The sequence below is a fragment of the Phocoena sinus genome, chromosome 4 (genome assembly GCF_008692025.1).
Source record: "Phocoena sinus isolate mPhoSin1 chromosome 4, mPhoSin1.pri, whole genome shotgun sequence".
NCBI lineage: Eukaryota > Metazoa > Chordata > Mammalia > Artiodactyla > Phocoenidae > Phocoena > Phocoena sinus.
The window spans coordinates 122241182-122264866 of record NC_045766.1 but is presented as its reverse complement, the minus strand read 5'-3'; positions in this window follow the sequence as shown (position 1 = coordinate 122264866).

Genomic DNA, 23685 nt, shown 5'->3' with positions numbered 1-23685 from the left:
TCCATTCTACTTCCAAGATTTTGGATCACCCTTACTATCATTATTCTGAATTCTTTTTCAGGTAGATTGCCTATTTCCTCTTCATTTGTTAGGTCTGGTGGGTTTTTATCTTGCTCCTTCATCTGCTGTGTGTTTTTCGGTCTTCTCATTTTGCTTATCTTACTGTGTTTGGGGTCTCCTTTTTGCAGGCTGCACTTTCGTAGTTCCCGTTGTTTTTGATGTCTGTCTCCAGTGGCTAAGGTTGTTTCAGTGGGTTGTGTAGGTTTCCTGATGGAGGCGACTAGTGCCTGTGTTGTGGTGGATGAGGCTGCATCTTGTCTCTCTAGTGGGCAGGTTTATGTCTGGTGGTGTGTTTTGGGGTGTCTGTGGTCTTATTATGATTTTAGGCAGCCTCTCTGCTAATGGGTGGGGTTGTGTTCCTGTTTTGCTAGTTGTTTGGCATAGGTTGTCCAGCACTGTGGCTTGCTGGTCGTTGAGTGAAGCTGGGTGCTGGTGTTAAGATGGAGGTCTCTGGGAGATTTCCACCGTTTAATATTATGTGGAGCTGGGAGGTCTCTTGTTGACCAGTGTCCTGAAGTTGGCTCTCCTACCTCAGAGGCAGAGCCCTGACTCCTGGCTGGAGCACCAAGAGCCTTTCATCCACACAGCTCAGAATAAAAGGGAGAAAAAGTAGGGAGAATTAGTAGAAGTATGAGTAAAGAAAGAAGGAAAGGAGGAAAGGAAGGAAGGAAGAAAGAAGCAAAGAAGGAAAGAAAGGAGGGAGGGAGGAAGGAAGGAAGGATGGAAAGAAGGAAAAAAGACAGAAAGAAAGATGATACAGTAAAAATAAAATAAAGTATAATATAGTTATTGAATTAAAAAATATTTAGAAAAAAAAAGGGACAGATAGAACCTTAGGACAAATGTTGGAAGCAAAGCTATACAGAGAAAATCTTACACAGAAGCATACACATACACCTTCACCAAAAGAGGTAAAGGGGGAAAAATCATAAATCCGGCTCCCTGAGACCACCTCCTCAATTTGGGGTGATTCGTTGTCTAAAGGAGGGAAGGAAGGAAGGAAAGAAAGAAAGGACGAAGGTAAAGTATAATAAAGTTATTACAATTAAACTTAATTATTAAGAAAAAGAATTTTTAAAAAAAAGTCATGGACGGATAGAGCCCTAGGACAAATGGTGGAAGCAAGAGTATACAGACAAGATCTCACACAGAAGCATACACGTACACATTCACAAAAAGAGGAAAAGGGAAAAAAATCATAGATCTCGCTCCTAAATTCCACCTCTTCAATTTGGGATCATTCCTTGTCTATTCAGGTATTCCACAGATGCAGGGTATATCAAGTTGATTGTGGAGCTTTAATCCGCTGCTTCTGTGGCTGCTGGGAGAGATTTCCCTTTCTCTTCTTTGTTCTCACAGCTCACAGGAGCTCAGCTTTGGATTTGGCCCTGACTCTGCGTGTAGGTCGCTGGGGGGCGTCTGTTTTTTCGCTCAGACAGGACGGGGTTAAAGGAGCCGCTGATTCGGGGCCTCAGGGTCACTCAGGCCGGGGGTTGGGGGATGGGGGAAGGAGGGGCACTGCGTGCGGGGCGGGCCTGCGGCGGCAGAGGCAGCGTGACGTTGCGGCAGAGGCCGGCGTGACGTTGCACCAGCCTGAGGCCCGCCGTGCGCTGTCCCGGGGAAGTTGTCCCTGGATCCCGGGAACCTGGCAGTGGCGGGCTGCACAGGCTCCGCGGAAGAGGGGTGTGGAGAGTGACCTGTGCTCGCATACAGGCCCCTTGGTGGCGGCAGCAGCAGCCTTAGCGTCTCCCGCCCGTCTCTGGGGTCCGCGGTTTTAGCCGCGGCTCGCGCCCGTCTCTGGGGTTCGCGCTTTTAGCCGCGGCTCGCGCCCTTCTCTGGAGATCCTTTAAGCAGCGCTCTTAAACCCCTCTCCTCGCGCACCAGGAAACAAAGAGGGAAGAAAAAGTCTCTTGCCTCTTTGGCCGGTGCAGGCTTTTCCCCGAACTCCCTCCCGGCTAGTCGTGGTGCACTAACCCCTTCAGGCTATGTTCAAGCCGTCAACCCCAGTCCTCTCCCTGAGCTCCGTCCAAAACCGAAACCCGAGCCTCAGCTCGCAGCCCCGCCCGCCCCGGCGGGTGAGCAGACAAGCCTCTCGGGTTGGTGAGTGCTGGTCGGCACCGATCGTCTGTGCAGGAATCTCCCCGCTTTGCCCTCCGCACCCGTCGCTGTGCACTACTCCGCGGTCCCGAAACTCCCCCCTCTGCCTCCCGCAGTCTCCGCCCGCGGAGGGGCTTCCTAGTGTGTGGAAACTCTTCCTCCTTCACAGCTCCCTCCCACTGGTGCAGGTGCCGTCCTTATTCTTTTGTCTCTGTTTTTTCTTTTGCCCTACCCCGTTACGTGGGGAGTTTCTTGCCTTTTGGGAGGTCTGAGGTCTTCTGCCAGCCTTCAGTAGGAGTTCTGTAGGAGTTGTTCCACGTGTGGATGTATTTCTGGTGTATCCGTGGGGAGGAAGGCGATCTCCGCGTCTTACTCTTCCGCCGTCTTCAAGGTCTCCCCTATTTTTGTTATTTTAAAAATGTTTTAAAATCATCAGTGAGTGTCATTTAAGGGAGAAATAAATAACTGTATAAAACATAAAGCTTCAGGCATCAGAGGATAAATTATACAATCCTTAGAAATTGAGAGAAGATTCACAACAAAAAGCAAATCAGAGAACAGGCTGAACACAAATTGTCAATACCCAACAAGGGCATTTCTCAGGTCTTCAGAAAAGAAAAGGGGAAGAATAGGTCTCCAACTCCATCATTTAGTTATTGAGAATATGCCTGTTAACATTTGAAAATAATTAGATGTCGAGTAAGAAAAATTCCTTCAATTTCTATCTATTTTTGAATTTGAAAGTGCTTCCTTCACAAACATCTGAACTCTGTCCCTCAATAGCCCTAAAAATGTGAAAAGTGAAGCAGCCTTTTGAGCACCTCATGTTTTTAGATGACATTTTCCAAATTACACAAATTAAGAAAAACATAAAAAACTTCAACGTGGCTTTAAGCCATTTTATACTGCACGTTTCCTGCCTTGTAACAATTTAGACCATATTTATATTTCTTTTTTTTTTTTTTTTTTTTTTGCGGTACACGGGCCTCTTACTGTTGTGGCCTTTCCCATTGCAGAGCACAGGCTCCGGACGCGCAGGCTCAGCGACCATGACTCACAGGCCCAGCCGCTCTGCGGCCTGTGGGATCCTCCCGGCCCGGGGCACGAACCTGTGTCCCCTAACATCGGCAGGCGGACTCTCAACCACTGAGCCACCAGGGAAGCCCCATATCTCTATTTCTTGAAAGTGATCTTGTCTTTAATATTTTTAATAGAAGAATGGACAATTGTTGCCCTAATTTTCAACTTTGATCTTTCTTGCTAATATTAGCATCACATTCCACACATCCTGTTATCTCAGTAACCTGCGCATATGATGAATCCACTGTTCACAAAGGGATTTCTCACAATGTGTAAAGGATGGCTTAACAATTCCTTTGAAGAATAATGCAGTCATGGATTATTTTTCACTCTTACTGAGCTTTATTTTATTCTCCTTCCTCTTGCTATGAAGTATTGAGGATGAACTGAATCTGCATATGAAAAATATGTCAGATTCAGAATTTTGTTTAAATTAGTAGTGATATCTTGGACTGAGGGAGAAGTGTGGTACTCAGTATATGGATAAAAGTGATTAATTAGCTAATCAAGGAATATATTAATGACTGCATGGGCTTAAATCTGCCTAAGGAATTGCTGTAGCTTTGGATACTTTTGCACACATAAGTATTAAAAATAAGGAACTTTCATCAAATGCCTATCATTTAATAGGCATCAGGAAATAGAAATCTGAATAAAGACCCATCAGGAAATAGAATTCAAACTCAAAGTAAAACAGCTTAAGTCAGCATAATCATCAATATTTTCTTAATTTGCTAAAAATAATAATGATTTTAATTGAGCCAATTATTTATGCAGGAAGAAACAGTTCGAAGAGAAAACTAGGTTTTCTTTATTTGGTAGCTCAGATCAACTCAGGAATTAAGTAGGAATTGACCAAAAACCAAAAGCATGCTTCTTTTCTCAAACCAGAATCACTTGATTGATTAAGGACATGCAATGTGTTATAAAATCTTTCATCTCTATGTCACTATTCCAAGCACCATCAAGACTAGTCACGACTAAAAGTTGTTATAATGTGATGGATATTAAGTGACTCATGAGAACTTGCTAGTGGTCTGATTTCAAGTCTTGGAAGGCAGACTGCCATATCTCAAACACGTGCACAGGACAGTTATTAATTTAATGCATCAGACTTTACTAAATAGTTCTTTGGAGTGAACTGTCTGCCCTCAATAAGGTAAATCCTACAAAAATTATATTAGGAATTTATGCCCCTGCACATCTTCTTGCATGAATAAACACATTATGATTTGCCTTCATTTGAATAGTATATTTTAAAAGTTTTTTTTGTTAAAAAAACCAATCAAATAAAATGGAGTCGATGCATTATTAAAAGCAATAGATGAATGTTTCCATTAACTTTTTTTTCCATGCTAGGGTTATAAAATAGCCTTGTGGGAAGTTTGCCGCCATTTATTCTTCAGCTAAAAATATCAGGGCAGGCTAAGCATCCTGACATATCCATTTAACCCCTGCTTTGTAACTAAAAGCTGAACATTTATCAACCTCCACAGCCTTGGCTCTTTGAATTGCTTAGAATGAGCATCTGTATTCAAACATATGCTGTGGGTAACTAGCAAGATATTTTAGTCAGTTTGGCTTAGTAGCTGTTCTGTAAAAGTGAGATGAGTAATTTAATAAGCAGCTTTCCTTGACTCTAATACTCTTCCCTCAGTGTATGTCAACCTCAGCCAGAAATGCAACCTAAAAAGAGTTCACTGCTTGTGAGACATGAAAACGGAATAATGATTTATGCAGAGGACCATCTTCCAGGCACTGACAAGTGCCCACTGTCCCACACAAGTCATCACTGTCACTCTAAAGAGAACAGATGGCTTTGCACAAACCACTAACAAAGAAGGAATTCTGCACAGATAGCATGAAACTTTGCCACTTTTATGAACACATCTTGTTATGACAAAGTAATAAAAAGAACTTGCCAAAATGTAACAAATATGAACTTTGGTCTTGCTCCTTGGAAAACGGAACTGAGGTTAAAAAATCTTTTAAGAAATGGGTGAGGGTAAACTACATCATTTGTTATTTCCTGTATTAAAACAAATAGATATTCTCACAATATGAAACCAAAGCAAATGCCTTGATGTATTTGAAAATTCAGACTGTGAAGCTATCAATACAAGAAAAAATTCTGGGTTAAATAATACTATGCCCAATATTTGTTCATAGAACTATTTCAAACGCTTCAGAATTTTAAATTCAGTTAAAAATGAATGCTAGTTAATATTTTTTTAAGAAGAGCACAGTAGACAACATCCTGGTTAGTAGTATTTTTTTGATGTTTCATGTAAAGATTCCATGTAATGATTATTCAAGGCATGTATCCCCTAACAGTCCCCCAACAGACGGTATTTTTGTTATGATGCATCAATCAATTTCCATTATATTATTACCATACAGCATATTCAGGATTTTGGGTTTATAATACATTCCAAAATTTATAGGTGGACATTTTTATTCCAAAAGCATATTCATTCATCATTGAATCCTAGAAAAATGAGTGCAGATAACATAATCGTGGACCTATCTGGCAAAGCACCTTAAACCTCCTTTGGAAAAACAGCAACAAAAAATTTGCAAAAACAAAAACAAAATTTTCTATTGCAATGTTTCTTTTTTACATGGTTCAAAAGAAGATTGGACATTATAGTCATGGTTAAAACTGTGGCATTTTGCTGAGTTTGCGGTCTTAGCTGCCATATCTTCTGGACCGGCTACACAGCATGCAGTACGTGCAACATCAGCATTGGCATCCTCTAGGAATTTTGTAGAAATACATACTTTCAGGGTCAACCTGTACCTACAAAATCAGAATCTGCATTTTAGCAAGATATCCAGGTGATTTACATGTGCATTATACTTTTGGAGGCACTGCTCTAGCCCTATGGTTCTCGAACTTGACTCCACACTAGAAAAATCTGAGGAGCTTTGAAAAATTAGCCATAACTGAGAAGCATGCCCAGACCAATTACATCAATCTGTGAAATAAGTGTGAACAGTACAGTTCAGGGCCCTGATCCTTTTGAGAATACATTCTAGTATTTTTCCCTCTAGGTACACATAAGTCCATATGCAGAGCATAGCCAAAAAAATATAATCATTGAACAATACCAATAAATGTAGTTAATGCTAATGTTTCAAAAGCCAAACGGCTTTGTTGAAAATATGAGGCATTGTTTGATTTGGGCCATGATCTCTTTTTATTGAACAAAGCGCTCTCAGAATCTCTCTATTCTCTGAGTTCATAACAATAAAAAGAAACCCAATTTCAGATTTCTGAGGCACAAATTGATCTGCATGGCATTGTTTCTCCAATCTGTATCTTTATCAATATATGAAAACATGCTTTTTCTTCTCTTTTTGCCATTGCTCAGCTGTAGGTCACTATAGAGTAAACACAGAGAAGCCTTCATGGAACTGGATAAGAAAGCCAACCAGAAACCTAGAACAAAACAAAGACAAAACCTAATAAACAGCAAGGGAACAGAAGAGGAGTCCTGAAATGGATTTGACAAAATTTGAAATAACTTGATTTTTAACTCGAGATACATTGTACAGATTCATAGCAGTATGAACTGGGGTGCTTAATAAAATGAAAATGCCATCTGCTATGAAAACATGTCTTCTATTTGAAATCCAATGACAATTGTTCATGTAGAATTAGGTAAATTATAGATCAATTTTGTGGTATTCTGGGATGTTGGTGCAGGTAACATTTAAAATATGGGAGTAGCCACATATGAATCCATATATATGTGTAAATATATATATGCACATATATATGTGTGTGTGTATATATATATATAAATATATATATATATATATATATATATATATATATATATATATATAGGTATGTATATGACTATATATAACAACAAAGCAGGAGCAACATTTTACCTGTAACTTGGAACAGAAATTATGTAATGGAAGCAATTGTCTATACATTAGCCCTTAATCTTTTCTCGCTTCAATCACTGGCATTTATAACCTAAAAGCCATTTTAGACAGCTGTTTATACTAGTGGAACTCTTTCTATGAAAAAAAACCCAAAATGATCTTAAGCATCTCCTGTGCTGCTGGAATCTTCCAGAGCACGGCTTATTTTCAATCCTGACAACTTAAAGAGTCCTGACATCACCTCTTCAAGGTAGTAATAGAGCGCCTCGTCACCTGGAGCCTTCACTGACCTGCTTTTCATTTTAGACCACACCACTAGTCCACGAATACCATTTCTCCTTTCCTGGGTCCTAGGCAAGATGTGGTGATTTAATTTCTGGTTGTAAATATAACCCTACCTGGTATGAATGGTCCCTTCTTGTAGATAAACTGAGGAAGTATAGTCACATTGGAGTGGGCTAGGTCAGACAAATTGCTGACAAGGCTCTCCTAGACCCTGCTACAGCACAAGTTGGGTAGGAGCTGACAAAGCTTTCCAACCCCAGAATTTACTTATTCTCTTGTCAGGAAATGTTGATTTAGCACAGGGCCAGACTTTCTCATGTATCATTAAATAGGTTTGAGTCACAAGATGGAAAGATGATGGACACTGAACTCTCAGCACCAGGTTTGGATGATGTATTTGTGACAGAAAAGGCCCTTGGTGTTTAGCATCAAGTAACTTTTAAGTGGTTAGACAAAAATATAGTGATCAAGTTCAAAGGCCTAGAAAGGACATGTGATTTACTGCCTCTCCCACATTAAAAAGAGAAGACTAGTTGGCTTTGTATTATTCTAAAATCTGATATTGTGAATGATAGTATTTGTCAAAACAATGAATGTCTGTGTGACTAATGCTGAATTGCCAACTCACCGGAAATACGATGATGGTTGTGGTCTTTGACTATACAGTTAAATTTATTACGTTAGAGAAAATTTGTGGCAAGATGCCAAACTCGTCAAAGCCATCTCTTTCTAGGTCACCCTACATCTAGATCCTAGCATTGTTTCTGGAGCAAAATGGGCACTCACTGAATATTTATTGAATAATCTTTTCCCAGGTGTTACTATTATGGATTCTATATCAGCTTCGGACAGGCCCTTTGAATAAAATTTTAATGTTTATTATCTCCCAGACTTTAAGAGAACAGAGGGAATGAAAATCTTTGGACTTCTGTAACAGCTGCAGAGTTCAGCTGTGCAGACTGTGTCAATATCATACTTGGTTTCATAAACAATGCTAGTTCTCAGTTTACCCACCAAAAGGAGAACAAGGTGCCTGAGTTCACAAACAACATTTAATCTACTGCCAGCCTGGCAGGCTGTCCTTGGCAACTTGGATTTTAATATTCAATGTTCTTTCAGACAAATGCAAGCCTTTTATATGGGTAACCATAGATAAATCCCAACACTTTCACAAAGGACTGGCCCACAAAGAAAAGAAAGGACAAACTGGTGGTAAATTATGGAAGGTAAAACCACACAGAAGAAACTAGTAAAATGAGAAGACAAAACAAGAGAGCATACAGTATTTAGAAACATTTTTTGGTCATTTACTCTACTGTTAAAAGTATAGCTGCAAAGAATACATATTATTTTAACTCATAATATTTGTTATTCTGCATACACATTGTTACAAAATATAGCTCTTGGCAAAAACGTTTAAGATCTGTCAGAATCAATTTTTTTCAATCCCAGTTATGTCTGTGGCGAATAAAATAGGGTAACAGTAGCCCAAGAAAAAATCATATTTTTCCTTGAAAGTTCATTGCACATTCTTTGAAGAAGTGGTACTATTAGAATCTTGGGTGAAATCTAAGTCCTTATACCAATCTGAAAAGAGCAATAAATAATATGTTACACTTGGCTTCATACTTGCGAATTCAAGTTTCTTGGTTTAATATTGTGATTAACAGAATACAAATGTTCTAGCTTTCAGGGCAATCACTTTGAAAAATCTGGACGTCTCAATTCCTAAATGCCATGTGGGTTGTGTGTGTGTGCGTGTGTGTGTGTAAAACAAACACTTTGTAATTGCACTCTGATGTGTGTGAGTAGTTACTTAGCATACCCCTAGCGATCCAGTTAATGAAGTGTGCACTGTGCTAAATTGTAAGATGTCCCTTTGCTATGTGGATTGTTACTTCAGTGCTCCATGAAGAAAACTGCTGTGTGCTGTTAGTCTAGAGTCACCCTGTCACACACACTGTGGAATGAAGGGGCAAGCTTTCATGTCACATTCTGCTAAAGGTTTTATTGCCTCTTACTTGAGATCCTTTCTGAGGAATTTGATGAGTAGAAGAAATGTCAGAAGAAGATGAGTTAAGGTCTGCTACAATGCCCCCTTCAATGTCGTATCTCAGATGTGAAAGCCATCAGTGTGATAATGTAATTTCTCTAAAGGTCACTTTTACTAGAAAATAAATAAGGGTTTTGGCGATAGGTTAAACAGTGTACATGTTTTTGGAAAACAATTACTTAACATCATCATCAGTTATGCTTCTGAACACCATACTTTCACAGAGTTTCCTTGAACACAATTCCATATTCTTTCATATCACAACATGATATTATTTTTACAGGTGTTTTTTGCTTGTTCATATATTTATTTGAGATTTCATATATTTCTGAGATGATTTATAAATTTTTCATCACTACTACCACTTCTAAGAATATTTTCTACTTTATCTTTGGTAAGTTCTAGCAATGGAAATCATTTGACATCTCTGTGTAGGAATGTCTGTTGTTAAGTAAGCACCTTTCCCATCCTCTTCTACACTTTTCCCTGGGGACCCAGGGTAATCCCTTTAGGAAGATTCTAGGTTAGACTTTACGGACGAAAAGCATTGAAAATCTATTGTTCTTCAGTGGGTTCTGCAAACTGGCACATGGAAATGTGCACACTTTAGATGTGAGGTTTTGCTATCTGTCTTCAGATGAGCAGATTATTCATTTTAGTTCTACAGAAAGTTGAGATAATAAGCCAGAGTGCTTTTCAGATCTTGGGACCCCCAGCTTTTCTAAAATGTTATGTAGATTAAACATTTCCTGCATTATATTCCCTCCTGTTAAATATAGCCAAAGTATGTTTTCTTCACTGGCCTACACGGTTTTAATATTACATGTGATATTGAGATCTATTATCTAATAATCCTTAACATTAATATGAATATGTTTGCCACCTGCTTTTTCGATTTAGCACCCAAGTTTCTAAGGCTGGCTGTGGTATTTTTACAAATGGGAAAATTATCACATGCTGGTAATACAGTGCTTAAATTCAGTCCTTCCAGCCTGAGTTTTAACTGAGGAGCCAGTATCTGTTATGAGACTACAAAAATGAGTAAATCAACATGCACAGTTTTAAAGAAAATGTCTAAAAACTTATTTCATGACTCTTGAACACCCCTTTCTCATTCAAGTAATATTTTAAAAATCAGAGGGTTAAGTGTTTTGAGGAGAATTTTTGTAGTTAGTTTGCTGTTAGTTAGTTGGCTGTTAGTTTATTTGCCATTAGTACTGTTCCATCTTTCCTCAAAGAGAAGTGAGTGCTACTCCTTTTTTCAGCTCAATGTTAAAGGGCAGAGGGCTTTTCCAGGACTCTAACTGTTCTACCTGTATGGGGGTCACTCTGGCCCATGAGCTTCTGCAGGACAGAACCAAGAGAGTACTAAAACCCTAGGACTGACCTGATAGTCCAGAGTATTGGAGCAAAGGATATGTGTTTCCCATGATTCAGATGTGTGCCGTGTTGGAAAGAACATTCTGGTGAGCAACTGCTTTGTGTCATGTCCAAGAAAGCTGTCCAGATGGGTGGGGAGGTCTCAGCTAAAGGAAGCTGCAGTTAAATACCAGATACCTAGAGCGAAAGAACTGTTGCAAACACCTTTATTAAAGATGTGGAAATGTCTCCATCCAAAATGAGATACCTGTATAAAAATCTGGCATGAGATAGTTTATTTATGTTAAACAAAATTTGCTTGTTGTTGTAGTTTATTTCTGTTAAACAAAGTTTCTTTGTTGTTTTAATTAGGGAGTTGTGTCATATTAGTATTTCTCAACAATAGGTACACATTAGAATCACTGGCAAAGCTTAAGGCAAAACAAAACAACAAACTAACACCAAAACAACAAAACAATGAAGTCAAGGCCCCAGCTCCATGAAAACAAAAAACAAAAGACAACAAAAAAAAATAAGAAAACTGCAAGACAGAGGATCCAAAGCAGGAAACTTTTAAAGAACTTTTGCCAGATCCAGAGAAAGTGAACTCAACGACAGGTGAACTAGCCAGTTCGTTTCTGTGAAGGAGGAAGCAGAGAGGAAGATCAATGCAAAGAAGCTGAATGTAAAATGGTGTCAAATTTGCTGACGTCACTCAGCAGTCTCCCGCCATCAATCGAGTTCTAGTCTCAAAGAGAGAAAGATTTTATACTAAATCAAGTTCATAGTATTGATTATTATCTTGCAGTGAACATTCCATTTCCTGAACTAAGATGTGCTAAGGCAATGAGAAGCCACACGTTTATCTATTATGAAAGAACAGAAAAGCCATGGAATCTATAGGAATTTCTATGCAGGAGCGAGTCAGATTATACCCACTGAATACTGCTGAAAGAAATGATGGGAGACAAGGTTGACTTAGTCACTATGCATGTCTCATGGAGGTACAACTTTGTTACATATTGTATATCCATGATGACAAATAGCAGCATATTGACAAAAGATTGGATAAGTAAGAAAAAAAATCCAGACAATTGTCATAATTCTCTGTTGCATCTTGATTTAATCCATTTGATTTTTTTTCATAAGATGAGAATTTAACTAGTTATATTTAAGGGGAGCCACTCCCTCAAAGCATATTGGACAATTTCTCTCAATGTCATCCTGTAAGGAACAGCTCCCTGGACAGCAATATTATAAAATGAAACCTCTTTTTTTTTTTTTTTTTTTTTGCGGTACTCGGGCCTCTCACTGTTGTGGCCTCTCCGGTTGTGGAGCACAGGCTCCGGACGCACAGGCTCAGCTCTTGGCTCACGGGCCCAGCCGCTCCACGGCATGTGGAATCCTCCCAGACCGGGGCATGAACCCGTGTCCCCTGCATCGGCAGGCGGACTCTCAACTGCTGATCCACCAGGGAAGCCCGAAACCTCAGTTTTTAAATAGAGAAAAATAAACTGGTAGCTTTGGAATCAGACAGACAGCTCTGAGTAATGACTGATTCAATAATTAATGTCTTAGAGTTTCACTTTCCTAAACTTAAACTAATATGGGGAGGGGAGAGAGACAGAGAGAGAATAACAATATCTATCTCGTAGGGCATTATTAGTGTTAAATTAGATAATATCTGTAAAATTCTCAAAATCAAGATAAATTTTAAGTTCTGTCTTTATCCTACCTTCACATAGAAGACGACTGACAATGAAGTTTTGTCCTATTTGAGTTGAACAGTTCACCTTCTGGTGCAAATTAACATTTAGATAGGAATAGACCCCCATCCACTCCTAATGCAAGGAAAATAAGACACTTTAAATAACTGGATGTTGAATTCACCAGATGAGAACTGAGCTACAGATCATTTCATATTTTGTAAAAAGAATGGCAATATAAAAAATGAAGTTATCCTCAAAACTAAATTGAACATAAATTAATAATTTTAAAGTGTCAAAAAGTTTAATTCCTGATTTTAAAGTCATAATTCCCCATATCCAGGTCATATTGATATACCTACTAGGTTTAATAAAAATAGCAATTCTTTCCACTGTCCCCTAATTACTGAGGATGCATCCCTCTTCTTTTTCCCTAAACAAATAGAGCTGGAAATTATTTTTTATTAAGTAATAATTAATATACAGTATCATGTTAGCTTCAGATACACAGCATAGTGATTTGATAGCTTCTTACATTATGAAATGATCACTGTAATAAGACCCATTGTCACCCATCACCATACAGATTTGTTGAAATATTATTGACTATATTCGCTATGTGTACGTTATATCCCCACGACTTATTTATTTTATACCTGGAAGAATGAAATAAGTGAAGGAGATTAAGAAGTATAAACATCCTACTTTTCCCCCGCCAATTATCAGCAAAAGAAGCCCGTAGATGCCAAAAGCCTTAAAAGGCTGCATTTAAAATATAATGTATACTTACAAACCCCAATCACCTTTCTTGAAACTTTGATGGGGAAAAAAATCCTGCTTAGAGCTCAGCTGAATGACTTATACCTCCTTAGAAAGCTATTGATTAACTCACACAATATAGTATTCTTTTAATCTTGAAGGTTCCACTGAGATCACCATTTCTCCTTGCCTGGCTGAGCAGAATTTTGAGAGTGGGTGGGTGTGAACATTGAATTTTGAAACTAGCAGCTGAGGTCAGCTTTTAATTGTTCTTACTTTGATCTTTTACTATTAGAATATAATCCATAGCCTCAAGGGGTTGGGTTTGATTAAGGGGGTTTGCAGAGACAAGATACATCTTCTAAAGTACATAGCACTGGCTTATTTTATCAGTGAGTTGGGGGTTCCTCCAGTATGAATGTACAACAGGTTCATAAGAGTGCATTTGGTTTTCAGTTTCCTCAATTTAGTAGAAATAGGTTATTCATTTAGTCATTATAGGGTATATATTTGGCTATTATTTATTGGGGGTGCAAACATAAAGCAAAGTGAGAGCCCCAGGAGAGGTATACAACTAAAATACCATGGAAGTTCCCCAGCTGGAGATCTCAGTGCTAGTGGCACACAGGATGAGTTTAGAATCAGAAAACATGGAAGAAATTCTTGCTTATTTAGCCCTTCAAAGAATACCTTCTAGGTGTTTACTGTTTCACAGAAACAGAGGGAAGACTTGAGGCCACCTTGAGGAATAAAGGAAAGCTCCTTCCATGATGGGCTCAGAATAGTGGCCTCTTGGTTCTGTTTCCTAATCTGTAAACTGTGGGTAATCATCAGAGCTCTCATTTCTTAGGCTCATTGAGAGGATTCAATCAGATTATTCCTACTGTTAGAGAAATGCAAATCAAAACTACAATGAGGCATTATCTCACACTGTTTAGAATGGGCATCATCAGAAAATCTACAAACAACAAATGCTGGAGAGGGTGTGGAGAAAAGGGAACCCTCTTGCACTGTTGGTGGGAATGTAAATTGATACAGCCACTATGGAGAACAGTATGTAGGTTCCTTAAAAACTAAAAATATAATTACCATATGACCCAGCAATCCCACTACTGGGCACATACCCTGATAAAACCATAATTCAAAAAGACACATGCACCCCAATGTTCATTGCAACACTATTTACAATAGCCAGGTCATGGAAGCAACCTAAATGCCCATCAACAGACAAATGGATAAAGAAGATGTGGTACGTATATACAATGGAATATTACTTAGCCATAAAAAGGAACAAAATCAGGTCATTTGTAGAGATGTGGATGGACCTAGAGACTGTCATGCAGAGTGAAGTAAGTCAGAAAGAGAAAAACAAATATCGTATATTAACACATATATGTGGAATCTAGAAAAATGGTACAAATGAACCAGTTTGCAATTGCAGAAATAGAGACACAGATGTAGAGAACAAACGTATGGACACCAAAGGAGGAAAGTGGGGGTGGGGAGGTGGTGGGTTGAATTGAGAGATTGGGATTGACATATATACACTAATATGTATAAAATAGATAAATAATAAAAAAATCAGATGATTCCTGTAAAATGCTCTATGTACTGCCAAGCATTCTAAATATTAGGTGTCTATTCTGTTAATGTTGCAGGAGACCTGAAACTGTTCTCCGAATGATCAGTGTGTGAGAGGCTTGCCAAGTCTCACCCTCCACATATCAAGCTCTATATACTTTATGTGGGCATTAATATCTGAAAATAATATCTGGTCCATTAGACTCAACATTTTCATAATTTGGCACTAAGATAAAATCTTGACGAAAGGGTGAAGCAGCTTGTATCCAATCAGAGTCATCATTATGAACATCAGTGAGCATTGATTACATGGGGCTATGGATATAGACAGTGAGAAAGCGGAGCCAAATCTGTGTTGAATTCAGCTTCCTTTTAAAAATAATTCACAGTTGGGATTTGTTGCTTGTAATGCATGTCTTTCTTATAAAATGAACTGCAAAATGGGAGGGAAAATCCATTTATTCAGTGTTTCACCATCAATGGGAAATGTATATAACTTGACTCACTTTTACACACACACACACACACACACACACACACACACACACACGTACTCTCATACCACTTGTTTCCAGATTACATAGAGTTTCAAACAGAAAACTCTATTTGTCAGATGGATGAGCTGGTACAACAAACAGTCCCAAATGTCAATGCATTAACATAATTTAGGTTTATTTTTCAGCCCAATATGGATGTTCTTGGTCACACAACTCTCTTGGTCCACTCTCCTCCAAGGGGTAAATTAGGGAAGAAAATTCCTTTCATTTTCTTGGTTTTACGGCCACTAAGGTACTTGCCATCCTGCCATTGAAAATAAAGGGATAAAGTGGAAACATATGTTTTAGGGCCAGGTGTGAAAGTGTACTACAGCACTTCTGCCCATATTCCACTGTCTGTAACTCGCCACTTGGTCCCACCTAGTTGATAGAGGACTGGTGAAATGGAGTCCTTCCATGTACTCAGGAGAAAATTAAAATGGTCCAATCAAGTTATAACATTGTCTTTATCATGGAAACCCACTACAGTGACTATATAGGGAATTTTAGAAAAGTACACCCTCTTTATCATTATAAAGACCTGAGATGTTCTCTAAATGAACAACTCACATTTGCTTACTATGTACTTATAAAAGTAAGGGAAGGGATAACTAGAATTTGTGATTATAAGATTCCTTTGCCAGATGTTAATCTTAAACTTTAACAAGAAGTGGGCAGTTTGGATTACTAAAGATAAATTGTTACATTTCCTTTTATTCACTATTTTTGGTAGAGTCCACAAGATAATGATATCCTCTAAATAACTTTCCATCTACACTTAATCTTAAAAACAAGACTTGTATACCAGAACTCAGGTGTTTTTACATAACTAATATAATTTCATTTGTTTTTACTGAAATTGAAAAATACAACTGCATAGAAAACCTCTTTCCTTTCCTTTTCAGTCATAACAAATTTGAATGAACATAACATTCAAACTGTTCAGTGTTGATTCTTCTCCTGACGTGGTGAATAAAATACGTTTCATTGTGATCTGAATAAAATTTCATGGGGTGAAACTTATTATACAATAAAGCACACACACTTAAATTTTGTTGAGTCTTTTTAAAGTTGTTATAGATTCCTATACCTGAGACAGCCCATAAAACGGCAGTATGACAAATCACTTATAATTTCACATTTATCTTAAAGTTGATTACTGATGAACTGCTGGACATGTGAGGAAAGGTTTTATATATTTACCATAAAAGATGATTTTAAATTTGTGTTAGATAATCTCTCTCATCACAACATCAAAATTAAAACAAGACTCTATGTAGCATCAGGTTATCTGTCTCAGACTCTACTTCACATGTAATAGTAATATCTATATTTTTGAAATGACTGTTTCCATGATAGATAATTATTTGGCCGATGATGTTTGAATATTTAATCAAGTATGTGTCATGTGTAATAGACATACATCTGAAAGCATCGTGATAGCAATGTGATGGCAAATTCATTTCTGCCAAGGACTGTTTAATGAAATACTCTTTCCTTTGGATTGTCGGCTTTGTGCTAATCACAGAAAAATTCTCCTTTTCCCCAGCTAGTATGTCTGTTAATCTAGTCAAGAAATTAGAAACTTACTTTATGTTAGAACTGAAGTATGCATAATAAAGGATTGATGTATAAATAACAGTCAGTCCCTAATCATTACCATAAATTTATTTTAATAATATATCCTCCAAGAAGCTAGGAGTCACTTTATATATTGGTAGCTGTATCAGTGCAATGTTTTTCTCTTTGTTTTTATGTAATTTCGTACTTAATAAAACACTGCAGGGACAGTGCAAAGCTTTAGTCCCCGAAATCCTTTACTGAGATAGAAGTTCACCAACTGTCCCAATAATCTAATCTTCAGTCATTCCTTTCATTGATCACCATGTTTCTTTAGTCTTCCTCCTTCTGAAATAATTCCTCAGGGCTTATTTGGTCTTCCTGGTCTTAAATTTTTGATGAATAGAGGCCAGTCTTTTTGAAAAATATTCCTCAATTTGAGTTTGTCTGATGTTTCCTCATGATCAGATTACGGTATATATTTTTGGCAAGAATATCACAGAAGGGATGCTGTGTCCTCATTGCACGTCAATCTATAACTTTCCTGGGGATACTGACTTTGATCACTTAGTTAAGGGTGTGTGCTAGCTTTATCTAGTGTAACATTTCCCCCTCTATAATTAATACAAATTCTGCTGGGAAGTACTTTGAGGCTATGCAAATATTACATCACTCATCTAACTTTTACATACTAGTTTTAGTGTTCACTTATGTTTAAAAAATGGAGATTTACTATTTCAATCACTTCTCTACACTTATTAGTTACCATTCGATTTTGAGGAAGAACTTTCCTCTCTCTCCATTTATAATTAACTTGTCTATTTACTTTGGTGTAGACTCATGGATTCCTATTTTAATCAAAAGATGTAATTTATTGCTATCAATTTGTTTCTTACTATTAATATGTTGATATATAACCTCTAAGGGTGAGTAGGATGGGGAATTGCTCACAAATGGTGAATTCAGGGGCAGTTCAATACAGATTATACCGAATTTTAGGAAGACAATATCTCCCTGAATGAATAACACCTGAAAAATAATTTTGAAAAGTCTTTAACAGTATCGTACTTCCTATTTTACACTACTAAATAATTTATTTTGATAATCACAGGGTTATCTTATTCTAACCTTTCAAAAATACTCAAGAATGAGATCCCAAAGATCAAAATTTCTGAAGTTCTTAAGGCAAAACTGCCATATACTTCTACTGTGTGGGATACGTCAGTAAAATGTGTTAAAATACACCTGATAATCTGTGGAGGCTCATTAAAAGCATAATATTCATAAACCTGTCCCCATGACCAGATAATAAGTCCCCCTATACTCTGCTCATACCACTGCATATTGCATAGAATTTCACATGTAAGTATAATCATTTACAAAACTTTAGCCAGTTTATAAAACTTGAAACAGTTTTCCATAAACATATGACACAAATGGCTTACAATCACCATACTGCAAGAATGCTCCTTTTTGACTTAGTCAAATTCTCCATAAATGAAGCACTCTGTAGAACCAATCTGAATTTCCACTTTAATGAATTGAGATAATTACCAATAAATGACTACACCACAATGAATTGCTGAGGATCCACAAAATGATGTATAAAATGTAGCTATGCAGAAGTAACTAAAATTAATCATTAGATGTGCATTTAAGCTCTTTATTTTGCAGTCTTATTCATTTTGGCCATTGAATTTACTAAATCTCTTTAAAGAGATTTTCATACATACTCTTAAATACTTTCAAACTAAAATTTAATACTTGGCATCTTTGAATCGCAGAGATCTCAGAGGATATTTTAGGTAAAAAATGAACTGTCTATTAAGAGAACTGGAAAACTAAAGTTTATTTCTAAATCATATAGCATTGTACTTCAAAGTGGACGCCAAGTTGTTATATTGTTAATATATTTTATAATCAAAACTAGGGTTGAGTTAGAAATGTTTATTTCACTATGGTTCACTTTATTATAATAATTAAACAGATTAGAAATATTTGTTTTTAAAGAAATTTTCTTTTTGGATAGATTCTTTAGAAGAGAAAGGAAAGTTTATGTTGCAAATGTGGCCATGGACATTCCATCAGTTGCTTACCATAAAGAGCATCTCACAATAAAAGCAACTAGCATCTTAGGAGAAGTAAAGACAATTTTGAAAAGGTTGTAGAATTTGAGAGCGAAAATAGCACGTAGTGATAACCCTGACCTTGTACCAGAAGAAGGTTAGTATCAGAACAATTTCATTTTTATCTCTATCCTCAAAATTAGTTTTGAAAATAACTCAGTGGTTATTAAAGTATGAATTTAAGGTGGTGACTTATATAAAGATTCAGAAATGTAAATTGGGTTGTTTTTAATTCCACATGTAGAGATATCAGTTATACACTCTTTGATTGGAGAATATTCTTCATTGATTATAATCGCAGAAGGAAACCTTCCAAGAGCTTAATCTGAAGGAATATCTTCTACTCAAATTTATATCAAGATAATTTCTATCTGTATTTTAGGAAATGGAATATTTATAAACTTACTGTGTTATATTATTGTGTTACGATATGTGAATTAGACAAAATATTTGTTAATATTCATTGTTGATGGATACAGAGGAAAGTTTACTACACACACACAATGCACACATACACAGTATACAAGTGTTTTAATTTTCTATATATTTTCATTATATAAAATGTTTTGTAAATATTCAACATGTACATTTTTATTATTTTTATGTATTATTCCTTTTTTGTTTTCTGATACTAAGATTAAATTACTTAAAATGTGTTCTATTATTAAGTTTAACATATTGTGCTGAAGAAATTGGTTGATATGTTACATCATAATCTTCTTTTAGGCATACTTGGTTCAGTCAGTGGGGAATCCCATCCTTCCATGCTAAAAATCTGTGTATGTCGTTAATAGCTTACTAGACATTTTACTGTTAAATCTGCACATATATTAAAACTGCCATTGTATGGAACTCCTTCAGGGATACTGAAATTTACCCAGTGCTCCTATCTAGTCTGAGCTTTTTTTTTTTTGCGGTACGCGGGCCTCTCACTGTTGTGGCCTCCCCGCGGCGGAGCACAGGCTCCGGACACGCAGGCCCAGCGGCCATGGCTCACGGGCCCAGCTGCTCCGCAGCATGTGGGATTTTCGTGGACCGGAGCACGAACCCGTGTCCCCTGCATCGGCAGGCGGACTCTCAACCACTGCGCCACCACGGAAACCCTAGTCTGAGCTATTTTTAAATTATATCTAAAAGAAATGCATTACCTCCTACAATGTTTCCCATAATCAGTGCTTAATATGTCAGTCCAACCTGCATTTGCTGCTTATGTTTTCAACAATTACCACACTTACTACTTCCAATTTGCCCTTTCTTTCCAATATATCTTTTCTGGAGTGATTGTAATTCAACTAATCCTCAAACCTCTCTAGTACTTTACCTTGAATTTTAATTGCTTAAATGTTTAATTGCTTAAGAATCTCTTGGATGTTTAATGCTACAGAAGTATACTCATGAATATAAGGCCCTGAGAAAGGACTTTATACATTCAAGCTTAAATACAAAAGAAGTCCATATGTTAAAAACAAACCCCTGTTTTCTGAGAAAAGGATGCATTATATGCTAAGAAGCTTAGAACTCAATTTATAAAATGAATCAGAGAAGTAAATCTTAGGGAAGTTACCTCTGCTATTTTCAAGCATGCCCTTGAAACAATGTATTTATGAAGTATGTTTTGTTTTTAGCTTTAATCACATCCAGTTGATTCCCATCTGATACCGATTTTGAGTTCCCTTTTACCTTTACTCTACAAATAAATCAGTCATGTAAGGAGAACTTGATCATAGGAGGAAAATATTTTCACAGCTGCCTGCCTTTCAGTAATTAATGCTTGCTTCTCAGGATACAAAATACGGGGCTTACACATGCGCATGTTTATAAAATATTTCTTAGGTGAATAATAAATATAATTTTCCTAACACGTAACATCCCAGATTGGTATACTTCATATTAATTCACATGTTGCGGAAAGCAAAGAGTGCATCGCCCAAAACAACTACAGATCTTCCCTGACTTACAATGAGGTTATGTCCCAATAAAAACCATTATAAGTTGAAAAGATCCTAAGTCGAAAATGCATTTAATACACCTAATCTACCAAACATCCAACCTTAGCCTAGCCTGCCTTAAATGTGCTCAGAACACTTACATTAGCCTACAGGTAGGCCAAATCATCTAATCCTCTAACACAAAACCCATTTTATTATAAAATGTTGAATATCTCAGATAATTTATTGAATACTGTACTGAAGGTAAACAAAAAAAAAAAATAGAATAGTATGTGTACAAGATGGTTGTACGTGTATATATAGGTTGTTTACCCTTGAAATCCTGTGACTGACTGGGAGCTATGGCTCCCTGACCCCACCCAGCATCAAGAGAGAGTATCTTACTACAGATTGCTAGCCTGGGAAAAGATCAAAATTTGAAATATAGTTTCTACTGAATATGTATAGCTTTCACATATGGCAAAGTTGAAAAATCAGTAAGTACAACTATCTTAAGTGGGCAACCTATTGCTTACTGTAGAATAATGAATGAATGAAAAATAAATGGTAAAAAAAAAATACATGCATTGAGAGGAAAGTCATTTGATGTAAGGAAGATTTAGTGATTTTTCTTCCATTTGAGTGTTAAAGAATAATATCAATTTAGGAAAATAATAGCTAAAGTCTTTATATCATATTTTACCTTGAAATAGCAAGATGTAAAGTCTTTGGCACTCAAGTGTTTGCTCAAAAGCTGAATGAATGGTCACTCACTACAAAAAATAATCTAGGAATATAGCTTCTACACCTGATTATTACTGTCTGTCAGTTGCTGGAGAATTTCAGATTTTTTTTTCCAACTCTAGTTCTAATTTCTTATGCTTAAACTTCCACTGCCTAAGGAATTCCTGAGCTTTCAGGTTCAGCTCTTCTCTATCTCTTGTCTCAGGGTCTCTGACTATGAAACTCACTGGGTTACAGGTCAGCAGGCTTGGTTGCACCCTCAGTGTAGTGAATCAGCTCTGAGATCTGGAGGTCAGCATGCTTACCCTCCATCTCCCATGTCCCAAAGAGATTCTGGATCTCCTTAAGTCAATCCAACATCTGCAGTTGCTCTTTTTTTCTGTGTTCCAATTTGCGTGTTAATTTCTAGGAATAGAGCAAGTGAAATGGTAGGAACATAGTTTTGCTAAAATTAAACGCATAACATACCATTAAATTATAATTTTTAATGGAGGTCATCTGTACTACATTTAATTAGCAATCGATTAAGAAAAAAAGGAAATGATCGATAAAATCTTTTGACAACTTTTCTTAGTCCCTTTTCCTTATGTTAATGAGGAAGCACAGTAAAATTCAAAAGTTCAAAAAAGATATATTATGACAACACTTCCTCCCACCTCAATGACGGGTGATTTGAAGTTCTCACCTCAGACCCTAAACACTCAGTTTTTCCACACTACCAAAGCAAATCCTATCATCCTTTCGTGTGATTTTTTTTTTTTAGAGATATTTTATGTGCATGCAAGGGAGCTAGCTAGCTAGCTAGCTATTTATATTTTTGTATAAAATGATTACCATACAGAGTAGTCTTCATTTTAACATTTTCCTCTAGCAATATTTTTGGAGATGATTTCTTCCAATTTTCTCTTCATTTCCCTCTGTCTTTTCTGGGGCTGTATGCAATCTATGTGTAAATCCATTCTATATACTTTGTCTTGGCTTTTCTTGAGGTGTTCATGTGTCACTTCAAAATCTGTGCATATACTTGAACTAAACACACCACAGTGAGGTTTTACTGATTTAAAAGATATTTGTTATTCTAAGAGATACACTATTTGAGAAGATAAAATATCTGCCCACAATGCATTTTGCCCACAGTGCACTTCGCAATCCCACCAGCAGTAAATGGCAGCTACTCTTATTCCCCATCTTGATGACATAATGTCATCCAACACTGGCATCTTTGCCCATCTGGTAGGGGGAAAATCATACCTCAGTGATTTTTTTTTTCATTTATTTATTTGTTATCAGAAGGCCTAACAGCGTTTCTTATGTTTAAAAGCTACGTGTATCTGCTTTTCCATGAACTCTTTATTTACCCTTTTGCTTATTTTTTCTATTGTGCCGTTTATTTTCTTGGAAATAGCTTTTTATAATTATATAGTTATCTCAGTTATGTGCTGCAAATATTTTCCTTTGTTTAACAAAATGTCTTTCTAATGGTGGTTTGTTTCCTTATCTAGAGGATTTTTAAAAAATTTTGTGGGGTCAAAAATTTGCATGTAAGCAAATATGTCTTTTTCAGTTTCATATAATTTGGTCATAGTTAGGAAGGTCTCATCCACTAAATGTTGGTAAAGCAATCTTCACATGGTTTCTTCTGTCACTTTCATGAATCTAGTTTCTATCTTTAAAGTTGTTTTCCATTTGGAGTGAATACGGATTCAAGTTTATTTTTTTCATCAGATAACTGTCATTGATTTATCAAAGCTACTTCCTGACTTCTACAGTATACTAAAATTTTATAACATTTAGGTGCATTTCTGGACATTCCATTTGCTTTACATTTACCTGTCTGCCTTCTCACTATCATATTTTTTCTAATAATTTTTATTATGGAAATATTTATCTATTCATATTTTATTAATGATT